At 40.9% G+C, this 23,763-nt stretch overlaps 1 long non-coding RNA gene across 1 annotated transcript in view; it reads left to right on the top strand.

Annotated features, from left to right (window-relative positions):
• Positions 1-23,763, top strand: part of LOC311044580 — a 132,188-nt gene that overhangs the window by 19,272 nt on the left and 89,153 nt on the right. The gene's annotated exons all lie outside the window — the stretch shown is intronic.

Genomic DNA, 23,763 nt, shown 5'->3' with positions numbered 1-23,763 from the left:
AAACCGCAAGCCGCAACCATACCAATATTTACAAGCAACTTTACAGAAAACGAAGCCCAATGTCGCTTATAATCAGCAGACATGGCAACGCTGATTTTTCCTCCTTGTCTTCTTCGTGTGGTTTCTGGGACTGGGCGCCTTGCGGCACATTGCTGCCTCCCACAGGACGGGAGTAGAACGCAGTGGATGAACTCAAAAAGCTCTGCTTGTTTTATGAGAGTGGGATTCAGGGGCATTAGTGGTGGAAGAAGTACTCAGATATTTTACTGATGTAAAGAATATAAATAAAATACATAAAATACAATATATAAATACTCTATTACACTCTATTACAAGTGAAAGGCCTGTGTTCAACATGTTACTCGAGTAAAAGTACAAAAGTATTGGCATCAAAATATACTTAAAGTACCAAAAGTAAAAGTGCTAAAATGTTTGAAAATAGCAGATCTCCAAGCGGGTATTTTCAAATAGCCTAGTTATAAAATAGGGCTGAAGTGGTTAATGTATGTTTTATAATATAATAATTTATATTATTTTCAGTAATTAATCCCACCAGCACCTTTTTGTGACGAGGTCTGACTTGGACGTTGTGTCGACCTTGTATGGACGTCATTTTTATCAGTGGTGAAAAGTAACTGAGTCCTTAATGTAAGTAAGTACAATTTTGAGATATTTTACTTTCTTCAGTATTTACAATTTTCAATACTTTTACTTCTACTCCACTACATCTCAGAGGCAAATATTGTACTTTTACTCCATTACAATGTTTTTGAAAACTTTAGTTACTAGTTAGGCTACTTTGTAGATTTTGATTATTATTACAAAACACATTAACCACCTCAGCCGTGTATATTATTTCGGCCATTTGAAAATAGCAGATCAACACATTGTGAGCTTGTAGATCGGCTATTTTCAAAAGATTTTGAACACATTTTGAACTTGTGATATGGGACATTCGGCACAATGAGTAGGCCTACTTCTACTTTTGGTACTTTAGTTAAAGTATATTTTGATGCCGATACATTTGCACTTTTACTCGAGAACATTTTGAATATGGGACTTCTACTTGTAACAGAGTAATATATCCAGGATAAAGTATTGATACTTTCACTTAAAGTAAAACATGTGAGTATGTTTTAAACGTCGTGTGGACGTTGTATGGACGTTGCATGGACGTCTCTTTCGCGACGTCATTTTGCGACGTTTACAGCGGTCTGACTTGGACGTCGTACGGACGTCGCATGGAGGTTGTATGGACGTCTTTATGCGACGTCGTATTGCGACGTCTGGGGTTGGTCGTTGTACGGACGTCGTGTGGAGGAGGTTGTATGGACGTCTTTTTGATACGTCAGATTGCAACGTTTTTGGTCTGTCTGTGGCTTGCTCTGACTTGGACGTTGTACGGACGTCGTATGGACGTCCGCTGGTTGAGTGCCCTGTGGCCAGAACTTCGAGGTCCGTTGAAATGCAGCGTTTAATCATGGATTTTTGATTGAAAAATAAAAATGTTTAGATGGCTTTTCCCAACCTGTAGCCCCCTAACTCATGAAAGTGATATTGTCTTCTCTATGTGATGCCAAAAATAAGGTAATTACAGTGAGGTGACAAAATCCTGAAAATCTAAATCAACACCAACACAACAAATGATAAATAACACTTAGTTCATTCCCCTACTAGCATTGATTGGCTGGCACAGAGTTTAGGTCTTACATGTAAAAATGCAAGAAGTAGCCTATCACTAAATACTACTTTTAATTTTGATCATTTAGAATTTCTTTCAGTAAATCTTCAGCTGGACAGAATATTATAACCCCCCTCCTTTAGCTCTCAGGAAACAGGGGGAGGGGTGTGGTTAGAAGTCAAGTTTGAAATACTCCAGCATTGAACTATTAGCAGTGTCTGATAATTAGACCATTAGACCATATCGCTCAGCCACGCCCAGAAGAAGTCCCAATAGTAGCCTACTTTTGAAGTCTTCATTTGTATGTTATCCTTCATTTAGTAAAGTTAATATACTCCATCATTGAACTTTTAGCAGGACTGGGATTTGAACATGGAATCTCGGCGTTATAAGTCTGTTCATTAGACCACTACATGCTACGGCATTCAGTCAGTTTAAAAAACCCTGAATGTGTGCATGTTTAAAAGAAAGGACAACATTAAACAATATGTCTACAGAAGAGAAACATGCTTACTATTATACAACTTATTTGTGTCACATTCAACCCTTCAGAATGCCAGGATGAACACGTCACCTACAAGCATCTGTATGGAGTTCGACTGAGGGTGAGTGAGAAGATGGCAGCCAGTAGAATGAGGCTGGCCGGTCACTGACATCGTCACTGGGAGCTCCCAGCCAGCAGACTTGTGCTATGGGAGCCAACACATTGGCATTGACAATAGGCTCTATGCACAGCAGCCGTATTGTAAGACATTCACAGGTGTTACCAATGATACTAATGAAGGCTCTTCCATTCTGGTCAAACAGAGTCAGGGTGCTGATATTGTGCATGTTGGCTCACTGGAAACACTCCCAAATTACGCCCTTTGCGGGTGTGTAACTGACAGTAACTCTGAGAGTGTACAAATGCCATTTGGTTCCATTTGGTTCCATTTGTACACTCTCAGAGTTATGGGGGTCGTGGAAATTGAAAAATCTGAGAACCACTGTGCTACACTAAAATGGAACAGAGCCTTCATTAGTAGCATTGGTAACACCTGTGAAGGAAGTGATAATATGGCTGCTGTGCATAGAGCCTATGAGGGCGTCCGCCGTCCCACGCCTACCTACATGGATGTACTAAAGAAAGAAGCAGGGGAGGAAAGTATTGGCGAGATGAGGGGGTTCTACAATGAGTTTAGTCGGGGAGATCTACAGTTCGACCCTGGCCATCACTCACACAACAGATGTAGTCAAGAAAACATCTCAGGGTAAGAACCTGTTTTCTTCCCCTATTTTTTTTCTTTCTCTTTGCTGCCGCTGTTGCTGCTGATTGAGTTGTATGTGCACGATTCAAGCTGTTACTGTATTGTTGTCATATTGTTGTGTAATAATGTGATCCAAGCTGTTGTTGCAATATTGTGTTGTATGTACTGATTTGATTCATGTTCTATTGTTGTCATATTGGGACCCAATATGGTAATGAAACATGTCCAGTGCCTGTTTCTTTTCTTACATTATTTCTTGCTTTTTATCAATTTTTATCCCAAATGTAGTCATTATGCCACTTGATTCCTCCACACACATTTCTGTGTTGTCACTTCTGTTGTTTCCTACTGACGCACCTATCAGTGAGGAGCCCCCACCGGTAGGACGTATAGAGCCCGCGTTCTACGCCTCCTGCCCAACACTCCCTGCTGACAGGTGCTGCCCCAGCCCGTAGGACTAGCCTACTTGCAGTGGCAATTATCCCCCGCCCCGCCTGACTTCCCTCGCCCCAAATACGGGGCCAATTGTGTTTCTGTAGAGTAGCCACCCGAGCGCCAGTGACTGTTTATGGCTCTGGAATTGCAGGCTGATGTGATTCTACATTGTGACAGTTGTGTTGTCTGTTGTTGAAGGTAGTGAGCAGTGTTGCCAGATTCTGTGAGAGAAACAAGCAACCAGGTCTAGGAAAACCAGCCCAAAAGAAGACATGAGCACTTTAACATATATATCAGCTATTTGAAAATAGCCGATCTACAAGCTCACAAAGCGTCGCGATGCGACGCGTTGTGAGCTTGTAGATCGGCTATTTTCAAATAAAATCTTGCGGGGAAATTACAATAAGCAGATCTGGCAACCCTGGTAGTGAGTTGTGACACAGTGCACTAGGCTGCGTTGTGTAGTTTCTGCTGTTGAAGTTGTGAGTTGTGAGACACAGTATACATATACTAGGCTGTGAATTGTGACATGGCTGGATGTATTGGTTCATATGATTGTCTTGGTGACAGCACCTCTGTCTATGTAGGCCTTTTTTCTTTCTTGGGTGAGGGGGGCACCCCCCCCCAAACAGGTTCCATGTTGTACACTCTCCCAGTTACAGATCGATAAGGGTCCATTTGGAGCCCTTGGTGGTCCACATTGACCCCACATCCAGTGATGGTCATTGTCAGGATGCTCTGGGTGGTATAGCAGATAGAAGGACTTCAGGATTTTCTGTTCCTCGGTCACCTGTTCAAGAACAACAACGTTCCTCACTCTCGATTTCTAAATAAAAAAAAGTCCTTCTATCTTAGTTTGAAGCTGGGCCAGCGCCTCCATGTGTCGTTGTTTACCGATCGCCAGTTCTACAAAGCTCGTTAAATGGTTAACTGACATCGTTAGCTGCAAAAATGAATCTAGGACTTTATGAGGACTGCTCTGTGACGTATGACAATACGTTTGGCCTTTTATCCTTCTATATAAAATGAAGAAACCTCTGTCTGTCTTTTCTCCCTCAGTGGGTAGGCCTGTCACAATTATTACATACTAATCGTCAAATCTAAATTATTTGGCATAATCGTCATAATTGTTTCCATGTTGAAAAATGTTAATATATTTTCAAACAGTTTCAGAATGAATGGAAATAGCCGATCTACACGTGCTGTGAGCTTGTAGATCGGCTATTTCCACTATCAACATTTGTTTGGAAAGTATATAATTATTCAATATTTCAGTTATTTCTTTGTATATTTCGGTTATTGTCATATCTGTCCTGTGCAACTTCAAAGCGTAAAAGCCAAACAGAAATGTCCTTTTTATTCATATGTTCCAGTGTTCAATGACAAAAACGCAATATAATTGTTAATCGCTTGTAAAATGTCATAATCGTGACAGGCCTATATCAGTGGGTTGACCAATTGATCTGAACTTGCACATAGGCATTGACCATTAGCATATGAGGAGAGTGACGAAACCCATTTTTCCCAAATGTAACCCATTAAGACCAGAGGCCGATTCTACAAATGTCTTATTAAGCATCAAGCACTGCAATAAACAACAGCAACATACTCTTCAAACAAGGCAAAGGTGTGCTATAAAGATACAAGGCAGTAGACCAACTGAACCACTAGGGGTCACTCTTGTGCTGTCAACATGAGAATTCAGCAATAAACTCTTGTGGCACTGTAGTTCTGGATGTATTTCTGTGTGGGATGTGATGTAGGCCTAATTTTAAGTCAATTCTTTATTTCTTTATTGTCATGACATTTGACATGTGTTGCCTTTTCAATCACTTTCTCTACTTCATAGGGTAAGCAATGTTAAGGGTGGCCTACCCAGCATCATCCTAAATATCAGAAGTAAAACTATTCACCCATCTGTTCAACTCATGTGTTGACTTATACTTCCAGCAGAGCACCCATTCAGTGGAAATAGTTCAGGGCGAATAATTGGCAGTTATCCTCCTATATCCTCCTATAATTAGACAAAGCTCTGTCTGTGCGCAATTGATCTGAATTTGCACACAGCCATTGACCATTGCCATGTGCACGGAACACCAGAGCCCGTTTTTCGCTTTCCCCAAATGTCAGCTTGTTATTAGCATTGTTGTGTTCGCTGGCTCCCGGGTTGCCAGATCATGTGCGCATATCCCCCCACGGGTATGGTCTAGTTGTCAATAATTCATTGTGATTTATTTGGTTGAATGTTCTGTTTCTGTTAATTGGTGTTTGTTATTAGGAGCCAACCTTCTACTGTATAACTGTGTGTGTGTGTGTGTGTGTGTGTGTGTGTGTGTGTGTGTGTGTGTGTGTGTGTGTGTGTGTGTGTGTGTGTGTGTGTGTGTGTGTGTGTGTGTGTGTGTGTGTGTGTGTGTGTGTGTGTGTGTGTGCGCGTGTGCGTGCGTGTGTGCGTGTTTATGTTCATACTCTGATGTCATCAATATGACAATATGACATAATACTGTCACAGCAGTGTTAATGTCGTTGACTAAAACTATGACGAAACGTTTTTGTCCACTACCTTTTTACACTGACTAAATTTAAAAAAAGCTATGATTACTAACTATAAGATTTGGGAATCTTGGGAATTGATTACAATGCAGCCTCAATGTTTGTAAACAACAAATAATTGGTCTATAGCAGCCAGAATATACCTATTCTGGCTGGACCATCCTCCGAAAACAGCCGATAGCCGGTACAAGCTCACAACGTGTTGCACTGCGTTGTAGATAGGCTATTCTCAGCAAAGAGCTTTGGTGTAGAGGTAAAAAAGAGCAGACCAAATACAGAGCCGTCAAAGTTCAAGTTGACTAAGTATTGAGGGGTTTATCTGGTTAAATGTCTGAACATATTTGGGGTCAGTTAGGGGTTTAGTGTCTATAGCTCAGGGACACTTCGACACATTGACAGGGCCTGGGAATAAAACCTGTCCATGCTGGTTCTCTCTACCCATTCAGCAGTGGTGGAAAAAGTACTCAATTTATTTTACTTAAGTATCAATACTACAATGTAGAAATACTCTGCTACAAGTACAAGTACAAAAGTATTGGTACCCAAATGTACTTAAAGTACCAAAAGTAAAAGTACTAAAATGTTCGAAAATAGCCTAGGTATACAATAGGGCTAAAGTGGTTAATGTATGTTTTATAATGTAATCATTTGTATTTGCAAAGTAACCAGTAACTAAAGTTTCAAATAATTGTAGTGGAGTAAAAGTACAATAATTGCCTTTGAGATGTAGTGGAGTAGAAGTAAAAGTATAGACAATTGGACATACTCCAGTGAAGTAAAAGTACCTCAAAATTGTACTTAAGTACAGTACTTGAGTAAACGTACTAAGTCACTATACACCACTGTGCCATTCAGCCATTCTCATGGCCACCCTAAGTTCCTTGGCCAAATGTTCGAGAACTGTGTCACATTCCTCACTCTCGATTTCTAAATCAAACGATCTGTCTGCCACAGTTTTAATCTGAGCAATTTTGTCCTCGACTCGACTTTGCTGATCTCCAGATTCGCCAGTTCTATAGAGCTCGTTAAGTTGCTGATTGACATCGCAGCGGCAAGCCGCTGAGGCATCGCCATGTGAAGCTATAGGACTATATGAGGACAAATCTGTGATGTCAGTCGTATGACGTACCTGTGACGTATGACATTTGGACAAAGGGTTAAATACGTCATGACATAAAAAAGAATTGCAACCTTTTATTGTGATGGTTGTGTCTCAGCCAATCACAGTCCCCCTGGGCTATGGAATGTAAAACAATGTCTTGTGCACACTTACTGTGTATATGTTGACAGGTGTGTGTGTGTGTGTGTGTGTGTGTGTGTGTGTGTGTGTGTGTGTGTGTGTGTGTGTGTGTGTGTGTGTGTGTGTGTGTGTGTGTGTGTGTGTGTGTGTGTGTGTGTGTGTGTGTGTGTGTGTGTGTGTGTGTGTGTGTGTGTGTGTGTGTGCGTGCGTGTGTGTGTGTCCAGCTGTCAGGTCGGTGTGTCTGTGACATCAGTCATGTGTTTAGAAATTCGAGCAGTCAGCAAAATATTATTGCCTCACAAGTGACAGACAGGCAGGCCGACGGACAGACAAACAGGTAGAGAGCGACAGGTACCGTATAAACAGACAGACAGACACACAGGCAGGCAGACCGACTCGTATTGTGTGTCTTCATTCAGTCCAATGGACCACGATGGAAACAACTGTCTAGCATAACCTTTGGCTGTACTACTTGTACTGTTAACAACGTTGTTAATGAAGTATTCAATCAGACAGACAGACAGACAGACAGACAGACAGACAGACAGACAGACAGACAGACAGACAGACAGACAGACAGACAGACATGGACTGGCGCTGTATAAACAGACAGACAGACAGACAGACAGACAGGGTGTGAAAGTGAGAGATTTACCGGTGGGTCTCCGTTGCTATGGCAGCTGAATTCTGTGCATTCCACAGGCAGGTAGGTTCTAAACTGTGTGTGTGTGTGTGTGTGTGTGTGTGTGTGTGTGTGTGTGTGTGTGTGTGTGTGTGTGTGTGTGTGTGTGTGTGTGTGTGTGTGTGTGTGTGTGTGTGTGTGTGACCCCAGACTACTCTGACAGACATGGCTCTGTTCTGCTTTCCACACACACACACACACACACACACACACACACACACACACACACACACACACACACACACACACACACACACACACACACACACACACACACACACACACACACACACACACACACACACAGCGTCTATGTTGACTCAGTTGAATTCCTCCGCTGGTTTATTTAACATTCTGCGGTTGCAGCAAAGTGTCTGTCCAAGAGAAGCCAGGCATGAACTGTGTGTTTAAGTGTGTGTGTGTGTGTGTGTGTGTGTGTGTGTGTGTGTGTGTGTGTGTGTGTGTGTGTGTGTGTGTGTGTGTGTGTGTGTGCGTGTGCGTGTGTGTTTGTGCGTGTGCGTGTGCGTGTACTGTGTATGTGTGTGTGTACAGTAAACTCCTCAGTGTTCATTTAACTCTCCATTTGGTTACATTTGTGCACTCTCAGAGTTACAAATGGACAAATTACCACTGATGATTTTACTGTGTATGTCTGATGGTTGCTTCTGTGTGTGTGTGTGTGTGCGTGCGTGTGCGTGTGCGCGCACGTGTGTTGTGCCTAGCCGTCCAAGCTGACTTTACACTGCAGATTATTGCTCGTTAATGCGCTTCTCATTATAATTAATTAATTGAAGGAATGAATGAATTCCCAATGAAGTCAATGACACTTTCATGTCACCAGTAATCCCATTACACCAGTCAGGACACAGTAATTACACCCTCAGTGTCAATGTCATGAAATGGCTTGTGTTTCAATCACACTATCTGTGCGTGCGTGCGTAGGTGCGTGAGTGTACATGTGTGTGTGAGTGTGAGTGTACGTTTGTGTGGTGCTTTATGGAGCCAAAAGACCAAAAATACAGCACCTGTAATATTTATTATATGGAGCTATTGATTCTGAACATACAGTATAGGCTAAACTGCCACTTAACTCCCATACTTAGTTGACTGGATTCCCAAGAGCTCCACACTAGGCCCCCTCCTGTTTTAGCTGTATATCTTTGCCGAAAATAGCCGATCTACAAGCTCACAACGGATCACAACGTGTTGTGACCTTGTAGATTCTAGATTGGCTATTTTAGCCAACTATCACCCCCCAGAATAGAGATGTTATTGGTTATAAACAACACCTGACTGTGTTGTACGCTTCCAGTGCAGTACTCCATCTGTAGGCTAGGGGGCACTGTGACACAGCTGGCCGTCCGGTTATAGCCGCTGTCTTTGTTCTGAGAGACTATTGTTGTCTGAAGCTCTTTCTGTCTGTTTTTTTTTTAAATAAAACAGCTTCCATTCTGCTCACACCGCCTTTGTCTAAGCCAGTGGTTCTCAAAGTGGGTTCCGGGGACCCCCAGAGGTCCTTAAGGGTGGTTCCAGGGGGTCCCCAGCAAAATGAGTCAAATCATCAGAATCGGTTTAATCACTTTAACCTTATAGCCCATGCTACATTGGCTATTTGAACATATGCGACATGTTGTGAGCTTGCAATCAAAAAAGAAAGATGAATCTTGAACAAATGTGAAACATTTGGAATGTTTGTGAAACATTTGTCTTGTATGGGGTTCTCTGGCACAAAATATTCTGCATGCGGGGGTCCACGGCCAACTGCATATTTTATTGATTTGGAAGTCCTTGACATGAATCACGTTTGATGATAACCATTGGTGTGTAAAGCATTAAGCAGTCTTCCAGCAGTTTGGGAGCATTAACAGCTGAGAAATATCAATTTCTCAGTATTAAAGCTAGTGTGATATCTTTTGGTTAACATTGAATGTTTTGTAAAAAAAAAAGAAGTCAAAGTTCTATTTTCTGATAGTAATCATTGCTATAGTGTGCAATAACAGCGGTCTTCCCATCCCTCCACCTCTTTAATAAACATACAATACACCTCAGGTGGGTCACTTTCAGCGAATCAGAAGAGAGTACCAATTTATCAGCTTAAATTCTATAGTGTTCCAATGTTGTCTCCTCACGTTGTTTCATCACTCACTTGTTTATCCTTGTGCGAGTTCTCTCTCTTTCCTGATTGGATCAAATTGGTATCCCGTCTGAAAATGCATTTCAAGATTTGTGTTTAAAAGTTTGCAAAAATAATTCAAAAATAGCAGATCTACAAGCTCAGATCCCAGTGAGCCATAGTCGGCTATTAGACCTCTCGTCTAAAGCGGGGTTATAATTGATCTAACAGTGAAAGTTTTTTAGACGTCTATAGGCTTAGCCGAGACGTTGATTAGCTGTTTTTTAAGCGTCTATATATAGACGTCTATATTATAGACGTCTATATTATAGACTTCGTTTCAACGGCTATAAATAGACGCTTAAAAAACAGCTAATCAACGTCTAGGCTAAGCCTAGACGTCTAAAAAACTTTCACTGTTAGATCAATTATAACCCCGTTTTAGACTAGCCCTTAGACGTATTTTAGATGTCTAATAGCCCGAAAAATGCTCAGTGGGATATTTTTGAACAGCCAAAGTATAAAACAGAGTTAAAGTGATGTTGACGCTATATTATCAACTCATTGTGCATGGGGACCCGCTGGAACCTCCTGAAAGACCCCTGGCGGTCCCCGGACCCCATTTTGACAACCACTGTTATTGCCAACATTAACCCATTAAGACCGGGAACACATCTGTGTCATTTTTAGATTTATTTGGCTATTCAAAAATAGCGGATCTACAAGCTCATAGCGCGGCACCGGGTGCCGCGCTATGAGCTTGTAGATCTGCTATTTGTTTTGAAAATGTGGGACAATATGTGCGAATCTTTGAATATATATTTTATTTAAGGGAAAATGTTTAACTTTGTTAAACCTTCTGGGGGTGCCTGGAACAAAATATTTTTAGATGGGGGTCCACGGTCCATCATTTTGGGTGGTCCTTGACATGAAAAAGTTTGAGAATCACTGATATTATTGCAACACTTTTTTATTTTTTTAACTGTTAGGATTTAGAAGACATTTGTAGAATCCCCAGAAGCAAAGATTTGAGTTAAAAATGTTCGCTTAGAAAATATATATGTTCAAAGATTTGCACACATTTTCCACAATTAAAAAAAAAAAAATCAGATCTACATGCTCATAGCGCTATGAGCTTGTATATCTGCTATTTTTGAATCGCCCAAAGAAAACTAAAATGACAGCGATGCGTTCCCGCATTGAAAGGGTTATGAAGGCTGAACAAAGAAGAGAAAGATATCTGGCAAAAAATGCTGCTCATTGCCAGCAAATGTAGAGAAAAAAAAATCCTATAACAATTGTTCTTTGCCTGAAGCCTATGCTCTGTCAGTTTATTGGTATACCGCTCAGCCTCCAGGGAAAGAACAGTCAGTGCTTTGAGATGTGAGAGATCTTTTCAATTGGAAAAGCTGCCAACTAAAAAACAAAACGCAGTATCTTCTACAACAGCTATTCTCACACTTTTTCATTTCAACGTCCCCCATTTTGATATGCATGCATTAGACCGGTTGGTTTTCAAACCTTTTCACGTCAAGGACCCCCCCCCCCCATATTAATAATTGTGGACCCCCACCTGAAAATATTCCGTGCCAGGGACTCCCATACAATATTTGTGTTTTTCAAATGTTTAGAAGATATTGAAAATGTTTTTCCAAGATCTTTTGAAAATAGCAGATGTACAAGATGTACCAGCTTGTAGATCGGCTATTTTCAAATAGAAAAACAGTGGGCGGGTAAATTATTTTGGCAAGCTAGAAGACTTGTCCAGGTCCAGTTGCAAATTGCAGACAGGTGCATCTTTTATGACGGTTTTGAAGGAGGGTAGGGAGGGAGTCACACTTTTTGATGTCTGTTGGTAGGGCATTTCCACATTTTGGTGGCATAATAGTAGAACGCATTCATCCCCATGTTTGTGCCGCATCTGGGGGGAATGAGATCGGTGGAGCTCCCCCTGGTGTTGTTCTCCGTGGGCGTTACTCACTCTTTTCAAGTAGTCACACAGGTACATGGTCTCTGGTCCCTGGTCTCAGGCCTCAATGGGCCTGAGACCAGGCCCTTTGCAAGTTACTGTACTCTGTACTCTGTCCTCTACCCTGAGCCATCCCACCCTAGCATAATGAGCAGGGGTTAGGTGAGTCCTAGGTGTGAGGTTTAGTAGTAACCTGACCAGTTTGTTCTGAAGTTTTGCTTTTTAATGCCTTTGAGGTGCTAGACTAGAGGTGCATGCATAGTCAAAATGACATTGGATGAGTAAGTGCTCCAGCTAGTATCCTCAGTGTGTTCCTACGCGACGCATTGTGAGCTTGTAGATCTGCTATTTTCAAATGGCCGAAATGCATATAGGGCTGAAGTGGTTACTGTATGTTTTGTAATAATAATCACAAAACAAAAACAAAATCTACAAAGTAACTGGTAACTAAAGTTTTTAAATAATTGTAGTGGAGTAAAAGTACAATATTTGCCTCTGAGATGTAGTGGAGTAGAAGTAAAAGTACTGAAAATTGGAAATACTCCAGTAACGTAAAAAATACCTCAAAACTGTACTTAAGTACAGTACTTGAGTAAAAAGTACTTAGTTACTTTACACCACTGCTTTCTTGATTACTTGTGTCGCCATTTTTTCACTGGGAAATTTGTTCTCTAAAATGCAACCTAGGTAGGTCATTTCTTCTTTCCTTGTGATAACATTGTCACCCACTCTGACCGTAAAGTCTGTGGCCTTTACATAGAAACCTACATGAGCATTAAACATGATCACATAATTGAATACATTTGATTGTTGCTTTGAAATGTCCTGGAATGTATTTCGCAGGAATGGAATGACCTCAGAGAAAATGTGACAACAATCTCGCAACGTTGTCTTCTCCCATCAATGTTATGATTGTGATTCTAATGGTAACATGATTACTCTAACATGATTATGAATGATATTCTCAGCACATACGTCCTGACACGAGAATCAACGAGACGTAATGGATTCAGGCGCCTGTCCACACAATTACTTGTAAAAGTACCTAATTTATTATTATTATTACTTTAATGTTTATTGAATGTTCAGCTCTAAACAGAACAGCATACAACAACAAAGCTCCAAACAATAGAAGGTATAAACATTTCGCTCCAAGAACGTGCCGAATCCAGGTACCCATAAAATCCTAATCGTTTAAAGGAGCCCTGCTTCCATTTCCCACCTTATTTCATATAATTGGTCCTCTACTAATGCTGATAATATGGCACAATTTGTCACAATGGTTCAGAAACCTGCCTACCAATGACATCATCGATGGGAATTCCAAGGTAACTACAGCCTTTCTCTTCCTGGAAAGTTAGCATGCGATAATAGAAGCCATTTTTCGACATGGCATGATTCATCCTGAATCACTCTTTTTTTTAAGATGTATGTTCACGTTTAGAAACGTGCAGTTTAAGTCATTTATATTTTTTTGTCACACGTATTTGTGATGAAGACAGTCTGCTACTTCCATAAAGTTGGGGTCGGGTCAGTTCGAGTTCAACACACAGCAGATCGTGGAGCTTTCTGCTCGCTATTAAAAGTGTGTGTTCATTTCTTTATTCTATTTATTAAGTGCTGCTATTTGTAGTCTTGCTTACCGTGCCGTAGACAAACACTCCTGTCCGATGATAATGTAGTTAATGTAGTTGATTGATCAATGCCATAGATTCATCTGTCTTTGAAAGTGAAAAAAATATTTACCCTGTACTGTGTTCATTGAAATCGTAATGGCTTGCACATATTTCCGGTGCATACTGCAGGCTTTGTTGACGAGATTAGGAGGAGATTTTGGATCCCTGGCACCACAAATCATCCATAATTGAATTTGGAAAATGTGTGATTTCCCATTGCAGTCTATGGAGAACGTCTCAGAGTGTCTAAGGGTTTAGCGACCGGCCTATTATATGAACATAGGTTGAACATGAGTGAAGCGGTCCTTTGACCCATTAAGACCAGGAACGCATTTGTGTCTTTTTTTAGATCTATTTGGCTATTCAAAAATAGCAGATGTACAAGCTCATAGCTTGTATATTTGTGCAAATCCTTGAATATACATGTTAGTTTTAAAGAGAACATGTTTAACTCCGATCTGTGCTTCTGGGGGGTCCCTGCAACAACATATTTTGAGATGGGGGTCCGCGGCCAAATACTTATCATTTTGGGGGTCCTTGACATGGAAAAGTTGGAGCACCACTGATATAGCAACATATATGTTAGGATTTAGAAAACATTTTTAGATATGTATTTGGCTGCGGACCCCCATCTCAAAATATTTGGTTCCAGGGACCCCCAGAAACAAAGAGTTGTGTTACAAATGTTCGCTTTAATGTTTGCTTTAATGTTTAATGTACAAAATGTTCGCTTTTCAAGCTCTGAGCTTGTATATCTGAGCGTCTGGAAAGGTGGAGTTTGGACTTTTGAATAATTAAGCATTTTTAAAAGCATGTAGTTGTTTTTAAAGCAATTTACTCCAGCACTTTAACCTTTTGAGGCCGGGAAGGGAACGCATGTGTGTCATTTTAAGATTTCTTTGGCTATTCAAAAATAGCAGATACACAAGCTCATAGCGCAGCACCGAGTGCCGCGCTATGAGCTTGTAGATCTGCTATTTTTTAGAAAAATCTTGACAATTTGTGCAAATCATTTTTAACTCAAATCTTTGCTTCTGGGGGTCCCTGGAACAAAACATCTTTAGATGGGAGGGGGTCCGCGGACAAATACATATTATTTTGGGGGTCCTTGACATGAAAAAAGTTTGAAAACTATTGAAAATATAGCAACATAAGTAAAAAAAAACAAATACAATAAAAACTTTAGGACAAAAAAAAAACGTTAGGATTTAGAAGACATTTGTAAAATCCCCAGAAGCAAAGATATGAGTTAAAAACTTTCGCTTTAAAAAAGTATATATATATTCAAACTAAAGATTTGCACACATTTTCACGATTGAAAAAAAATAAAATAGCAGATCTACAAGCTCGTGACCTTGTAGATCCGCTATTTTTATAGAGCCAAAGAAATCTTAAAATGACACAGATGCGTTCCCGGTCTCAAAGGGTTAAGCGAGTACAAATTTGACTGAGCAACTTTCACTTGTAGTCGACTCAAATATCTGACCAGAAGTATATCCATAGGGGTTGAGTACTTTGTGCACCATGAGTCTTTGATGATGAACGGATGAAGGCGGTCGTTAGCCGCCCAGATGAAAGGAGAGCTGGACGCAGACTTCAGAGACGATGAAAGCGAAATCTATTTTTAAATAATTATCATAATACTAGTTTTTTTTTTATATTCATCCTTTTTGTTTGATGAAAGCGTCTGTGCTTTAGCCAGCGATCTGTTTCGACACACATTTGATGTTACAGAAATCAAAGACTTCAACCCCCTCTCGCCTATATACCCCCATCCCCTTCAAATCCCCTCCATGTTTGGTGTGGTTTTGACAAGGTCACTCAGTGGTTCCCATGCACCCTTTTTTACTTGGAGACCCCCCTTCTTACATCGGACAAAAGGTGAGACCCAACCCCCCTCCCCACACACACACGTGCATATGTATTATGCACGGTGCACGCACGCGCGCACACACACACAGACACACAGATACAAATTTTACCCCTAGGGTAGGTACCCTCACAAAAACATGCAGTAATCCTGGTCACTATACTGCCTCCCCCTGGCTAGCCAGGGCACCTGATGGAGGGGAAAGGAACTGGTTGGAATAACGTGTTCCTTCCACGCACTACGTCCCACCGGGGAAACTCCCCCCTGTCAGGTGACAAGAAGGTCAGTTGGCTCTCATGCATTGAAGGAGGCATGAGCTCGGCCCTGGCCTCCCTAGGTTGGCAGAGGGAAGGTAGTGCCCAGGATGGATTACATAGACAATTGGCACTGGGTGTTAAAAATAGGGTTACAAAATCGTGGGATAGAAATTTAAGAAGAAAAGAAAAAAGAAAAAAGACACACGCACACACAGACACACTATACTTTTTGTTCGACAAATAGTGAAAAATAGCCGATCTACATGCTCACAGAGCTTGAGAGCTTGTAGATCTGGTATTTTCTGTAGTTTTTTTTAAAAACAAATGTTGAATATCTTTGACAACATAATGATTGCACAAAATAGGGATGGCAGGTTGACAATCACTATCAGAATCAGCTTTGGTTGGGTTGGGGGTGTCCGCAGACAAATACACATTCCTTTGGGGATCCTTGACATGAAAGTGTTTGAGAACCACTGGTTTAAACAACATTAGGAAGCTAGCCCAAATAAGCAACTACACCGCAACCGGCAACTATCAATATTTACGAGCAACCCAAATTCACGTCTAATAAGCAGACATGGCAACACTGGTGTAAAGAAGTGGGTCCATTTGTTTTTTACAATATATATTTTTTGGGAATTACAAGCTCCATCATTCATACTTTTCAGGAAGGAGGGAGGAAAAATATTATTATTCATTAGTTATTCTAATGGTAATCATTGCTATGGAGTGTTCAGTAACAGGGATCTCCCCGTCTCTCCAGCTCTTTAATAAACAGAAAATACATGTTCAGCTTCAATTGTATGGTGTTCCAGTTCCAATTGTGTCTGCTCATTTCTTTGTCACTTCCCATTTGAGTATGAGTTCTCTGTCCTGATTGGACAAAGTTGGTATCCCAACCTGAAAATTGCATTTTGTGTGTTTACTAAAGAGTTGGAGAGACGGGGAAGAATCCTGTTTCTGAACAAACACTCCATAGCGATTATTATTATATGAGAATATAGAGCAATTTAACACTTATTTTAACAAACAAAATAGAATTTGGTCCTTCAACCAATTAAGACCTGGAATGCATCACTTTAAGATTTCTTTGGCTATTCAAAAATAGCAGATCTACAAGCTCATAGCGCTACGAGCTTGTAGATATGCTATTTTTGAAAAATCTTGAACAATATATTTTTTGATTTTTTTTTCAAAAAACTTTTTTTAGAAAACATTTTTAGAATCGGACTCAGGTCTTAATGGGTTAAATAATCAATTTCAGCATCACTGAATTTAGCTTTTCATCCTTGACCTGCTTGAGGGCTCCAAACTCAACCGGTCAAACTGCAGCCTTAGATCCGCTTCAAACGCACACAAAATGGCATTACAAAGGTGGTTCATGCAATGGTTGCATGCGTAATGAGCCGCCGCCTTGGTAAATGAGATGTAAATTCCATGCACCTTGCAAGTGCACATCGCACTTTAGCCTCGGGGCGCTTTGCGCCGCTCCTTTGATGTATAGGCCAGTGGTTCTCAAAGTGGGGTTCCGGGGACCCCGGGGGTCCTTCAGGGGGTTCCAGCGGGGTCCCCGGCCATAAGTGGAACAATTTAACCACTTTAACCCTTTTTTATACTCCGGAAATAGCTGCAAATCTATGTGTTTTTTTTGACTGGTAATTCATTGTCAGTCATTTCTTTTTATCCTTAAAGGAGTAGTAATAATGACTTATTTCCTATCAATTACACTCCCCATGAAGCATTGAATTCATGGAGATGTTTTTGTTTTTGTCGTGTTCCTAATTCATAAAAAGGCTTATGTATCCGGTAGGAGACACAAAGGAGACTCTTTAGGTCTCCTGCTGGATAGACCGCCAGTAATCAAATTGTCATATCGACCAAAGTGTACATTTTGTTTACGAAGCCTAAAATACAAGCAGAAATGTTATTAATTTATGTGTTCCAATGTTGAAACTCAATTTAAATAATTGATCACAATTATTAGTATGATAATTAAACATCAAAGAAAATTCAACAAAAAAAATCACCATCTCTGCGTTTAAAATTTGAAGATGAAGGAAGAAGGAAGAAGAAGCGTGGCCATTTTTCAAACTTCCGAAGTATATAAAATAGGGTTACGGTGGTTATATTGTTCCTCATTTTGCTGGGGACCCCCTGGAACCCCCTCACAGACCCCTGGGGGTCTCCGGACCCCACTTTGAGAGCCACTGCTCTGGGAATCATGGAGATCCAGTCAGAGGGTTTGGAGATAATGATGGATGGGTGGATGGAAGGGCGGACAAATGGCTGGACTTGGAGCCCCACTATTAGCAGGGCCAAAACATGACATTTTATGTATGATCAGTGTTTTAGATGAAAATGTATATATACTATTATGTGTGTGTGTGTGTGTGTGTGTGTGTGTGTGTGTGTGTGTGTGTGTGTGTGTGTGTGTGTGTGTGTGTGTGTGTGTGTGTGTGTGTGTGTGTGTGTGTGTGTGTGTGTGTGTGTAACATGGTCTCATGCCAGATAATAACATGCCACAGTGATAGAGAGTGCTGTTAACTAATAGATGTACTAAGATGACCCTCTTTGTCACACACACACACACACACACACACACACACACACACACACACACACACACACACACACACACGCACACGCACACGCACACGCACACACACACTTTGCCTGTCACACCCTTGTAATGGGATCTCTGAGAGATTGGTGCTACATCAGTCATAGATCGCGTACACACACACACACACACACACACACGCAGGAACGCACGCGTGCATGCACACACACACACAAACTATTTTGTATCGGTGTGTGCCGTTGTTAGGCCGTCAGACATCAAATAACAGTGTGCGTGCATGTGCGTGTGTGTGTGTGTGCGTTCATACAAGCATGAAATGAGTCTCTCTCTGTCTTGAAGAGCAGGTCTGAGAGATGCTTTACACATTTACTTATTTACTTACATACTTATTTACTTACATACTTATTTACTTACATAGTCTACTTATTTAATTATGTATTTACTTACATACTCATTTACTCGTTTATTATTTTATTTTATTTTATTTTATTTTATTTTATTTTATTTTATTTTATTTTATTTTATTTTATTTTATTACTTTAGAAACAACAATAATGGAAAAAATGTACAGTCAAGGTGGTCTATTGATCAAGTCACTGTGGCGTGACATAACAGGGATTCCGGTTGACTCCCGGCTGATGGACTGACTCTAAAGGAGCATTACAGATATTCATTCCGTGCTACAGTAGCTGTGTCTCTGGCTCTTTGTAAAGTTTGCACTTTGCACGGCTGCCGTGCAAAGTGGTCAGATGGGTGGGCCGCGTGCATTTGCAGAGCATGTTTATTTTTTAATGATCAATCAATCGCTTGCGTTCTGGCTCGGAAAACCAACTGTAACCAACGTAGTACACCTCAAGTTCTTATTTATCGGTATCATAATGGAAACTCATTTTAGGTTTTAAAGAAAAAAACGACCATTGCATTTAGTTTTTCGTCAGAATTCTTTTAATATTAATGTTTAGCATTAGAATGTTTTAGTAATTATTTGGGGGCCCAATTGTAATCCCCTCACGGCCCACAGTGAGGAATCGCTGTTCTAATAAACACTATTTACTGCCTTTTTAATTTGACAACGGGTGTGGTAAAACTCAGGGGCATGGGTACCCAACGGGCATCGCTCACAACGGGCATCGGCATAAGAACTTAAAGTATAGATACCATGTTAGTTCCAATTGATCCAAGTGGGGACACAATCAATTTATTGATAATTACAATAAGCATGCTCCGAAAATGCAACGTGGCCCACCCATGTGATCACTTTTAACACTGTGTTAAGTGGTCAGATGGGTGGTACTAAAGGCAGGTACACACTGCAGGACCTTAAAGTGGTCGGGGGGTCATCTGATCGTTAAGCATTACACACTGCAGGAGTTTATTTCTTGAAATCGGCTGTCATATATCGTTGTGGTTTTCACACTATAGATGGATCCCCGACCAGGGATTACACACTGTAGGATAGTTCACTAGGATGCTGTCCAGAGTCAGACCCAATACATACATTTGTGTTTATTCCAATTCATTTTAATCGACGTATCCCGTGATATGCCCCCCACCCCCTCTCTCTCCAGTTGTTTTCAAACATTTTCATGGGAAGGACCCCCAAATTAATATTTGTCCGCAGAGGCGCAGACCTCCCCCTTCTGAAAATATGTTGTGCCATAGACCCCCATACAAGATCTGTGTGGATTTGGAAAATGTTCGGCGAGCGCCAAAAAAAGTCGGCGACAGCAAAATCGGACTTAATCTCCTGCAGTGTGTACCTGCCCTTAGTTTACATAAAGAAGTAAATCTCTCTCACTCAAGGACCAGAATTAGGCAGGTGTAAAGGCTCAACTTGACGCATTTCAAAGCAATTTGCACTCGTAATAGGCATGAAATTAACATCTGATTTACTAAAGCAGCGGCTAATTGTGCTGTCAGCGAATGGGACGGCCTTCTAGTCCCCCTGGTCTGAAGCAGAGGCTGCAGTTAAACGTGTGCAACAAGGAACCCTTATCTGACATCTGTGACATTTTTAGATTTCTTTGGCTATTCAAAAAATAGCAGATCTACAAGCCCGTAGCGTGGCACCGAGTGCCGCGCTAAGAGCTTGTACATCTGCATTTTTTTTGAGAAATCGTGAATATGTGTGCAAATCTTTGAATATAATTCATGATTTTTATAAATGAGCTTGTATATCTGTTATTTTTTGAATATCCAAAGTATAAAATAATGGTTAAAGTGGTTAAAATGACAGATGCATTCCCGGTCTTAATGGGTTAAACCAAGAAAAGCTACAGTACATACAGAGACATCAAAATAATCTCTATGCCCAGGCCTCTTCATTACTTCCTTCACAGGTGTTACCAATAATACTAATGAAGGCTCTGCGCCATTCTGGTCAAACAGAGGTGTTAACTCACTGGAAACACTCTGCTACACCAGTGGGTCTCAAAGTGTGGTCCAGGGACCCTCATGGTTCCTACGGTGTGTAATTCTGAGAGTGTACTCATGGAACCAAATGGACCCTTACGGGTCCATTTGGTTCCATTTGTACACTCTCAGAGTTATGGGGGTCCTTGCAATTGAACAGTTTGAAAGCAACTGAGCTACACTAAATAGAACAAACAGAGCCTTCATTATCATCGGTAAGACCTGTGAAGGAAGTAAGGAAGAGGCCCAATTTCCAATATGGCTGCTGTGTATAGAGCCTATTGTCTTTTGGGTCTCGAGCTAAAACGTTTGGAAACCCTGTAACTCTAGAAGTCTTTAGTGAAACAGATCTGACTTAGGCTGTACTTGGACCGCTTTTTTTTCTGCTACACCCAAAATCTCTTATATAGCAGATCAACAAGCTCACAACACCATATACAGCTTGTAGATATACATGCTTACATACATACTTATGAACCGTACTGGCTTCAGAATCTGAGATTCTGTTGCTATATTCCCTCTAGTGATCTACAAACATGCACACACACACACACACACACACACACACACACACACACACACACACACACACACACACACACACACACGCGCACGTACATGCACGCACACGCGCACACACACACACACACACACACACACACACACACACACACACACACACACACACACACACACACGGCATAAAGGCCATGCATCAGAGTAATCATACCGCAAGGGATGCTGGGTAATCTAGTTAGGCATGTCAGGGACGTAAATCAACTCCAATCAGTCCTGTTCTCTCATTGGTCGAAACCCCTAACCTCCAGCGACCAGTTTATTGGTCGCTTCTCGGCGTCTGTTTCTGTCACACTTAAATGTCAGGATTCTGAGTGCTCTGGTGGGAAAGTACCTAAGTACATGTACTCAAGTAAAATGTCCATTTTTCAATACTTTATACTCCTCTCAGAAGCAAATTTTGTTCTTGTTACTCCACTGCAATTATTACATTATTTAAGTTACTTTTATATTATTATTATTACAAATCATACACAATTTCCCCTCCCCATCTATTTGAACATAGGCAACCTGGTCAGCCGAAGAGCATTAGTGAGGACCATCGCGACGCATTGTGAGCTTGTAGATCGGCTATTTTCAAATGGCCGAAATGTATATATAGGGCTGAAGTGGTTAATGTATGTTTTGTAATAATAATAAAAATCTACAAAGTAACTAGTAACTAAAGTTTTCAAATAATAGTAGTGGAGTAAAAGTACAATATTTGCGTCTGAGACGTAGTGGAGTAGAAGTAAAAGTATCGGAAATTGGAAATACTCAAGTAAAATACAAATACCTCAAAATTGTACAAAACTGTACTTGAGTAAATTTACCTAGTTACTTTCCACCACTGCTTAGTCTAATATGAAACAAAGCAACCTTCCCTGACACAATCTAAGATTACAAGTGTGGAATTGGTTTTTATTGTCGTCCAATGCAGGAGTCTGTATAGAGACTGTGATTCCCATTACCCCAAAGCTCTGCTCCTCTTGATATAAATGCGGTTTCTTTTTTGGAGACAATCAAGCAATATGTTTCATATCCAGGGGAAGAAAATGAACTGCTTCACGCTGTCTCCACCGTTTCTTTTAGACTAATGTTTCCCTCAGAGGACTCTCTGCTTACGATCGTCAGAAAACTTTCTAACAGGTTTCCGGGGCAGAAAACAAACACGTAAATATTATGGCTATGGAATGAAATCTGTATGCGATTAGTTGCATCCCCGTAGGAAAAAATATAGGATATTGTTGCAGCTCCTGATTTCCCTGGGCTGCAGTAGAAATCTTTTGTCTGGCAGAAACCTCATCTCCATATTTAAACTTTTTTTACTTCGTCATACAAGAGTCTTGCACGAAAATAGTGAAAATAGCCGATCTACAAGCTCACAACGCGGCGCGTTCGCGACCCGTTGTGAGCTTGTAGATCGGCTATTTGTAGTATTTTAAAGTGTTTTTAAAATAATTTAAAAACGCTTTTGGACTTACAAGGTTTTCGCCCTGAAAGCAACGGGATACTGTGACAGCCTGTGTGTGATTTTGAAGTGGTATAAGCTGTCTCCTGGAAACTGCGGTGTCAAGTGGGGACCACCACGTTTGTTTACGTAAATGCAGGGATGAGATGAGAGATCATTTATTGTAATTTTTTCTCTACAAGTTATACCTTTCCATTTCCAGCACACTTCAATTGCTATACCTGTCTGTCTTTGTCTGTGTGTCTGTGTGACTGTGTCTGTGTGACTGTCTGTCTGTGTGACTGTGTGTCTGTGTGACATGTGTGTCTGCCTGTCTGTCTGTCTGTCTGTCTGTCTGTCGTGGTGAAAAAAGTACTCAAATTCTTTACGTAAGTAAAAGTCTCAGTACTGCAATGTAGAAATACTCTGTTACAAGTATAAGTCCGGAATTAAAAAATGACTTGAGTAAAAGTACAAAAGTATTGGTATCAATATGTACTTAAAGTACCAAAAGTAGAAAGTACTTAATTATGCAGAACGTCCCATTTCACAAATTTTCAAATGTATACAAATCTGTTGAAAATAGCAGATCTACAAGCTCACAATGCGTCGCATCGTGAGCTGTGAAAATTGGAAATACTCTAGTAAAGCACTGTTTACTTAAGTACAGTACTTGAGTAAATGTACTTAGTTACTTTCCACCACTGTCTGTCTGTCTGTCTGTCTGTCTGTCTGTCTGTCTGTCTGTCTGTCTGTCTGTCTGTCTGTCTGTCTGTCTGTCTGTCTGTCTGTCTGTCTGTCTGTCTGTCTGTCTGTCTGGTATCTGGTAGATCCACTCATTCATAGCCCTTTTCAGGGTTCTTTGGGTTATACTTTTTGGTCATCCTGTACGCCCACGCGCCTCAAAGTATTGCTTCACTCACGGTTGGAGGTTGACATGCTTCTCTCAGGACTTCACTCACTCACCCACCAGAGTAGCAGCACAATTCTACCTCCACGCAAGAACAACAAGTCCATCATCAGCTGACAGCTAAGTCTAGAG

The sequence above is a fragment of the Gymnoscopelus microlampas genome (assembly GCF_963454915.1).
Source record: "Gymnoscopelus microlampas genome assembly, chromosome: 4".
Lineage (NCBI taxonomy): Eukaryota > Metazoa > Chordata > Actinopteri > Myctophiformes > Myctophidae > Gymnoscopelus > Gymnoscopelus microlampas.
This window is presented reverse-complemented; position numbering and strand designations above follow the sequence as displayed.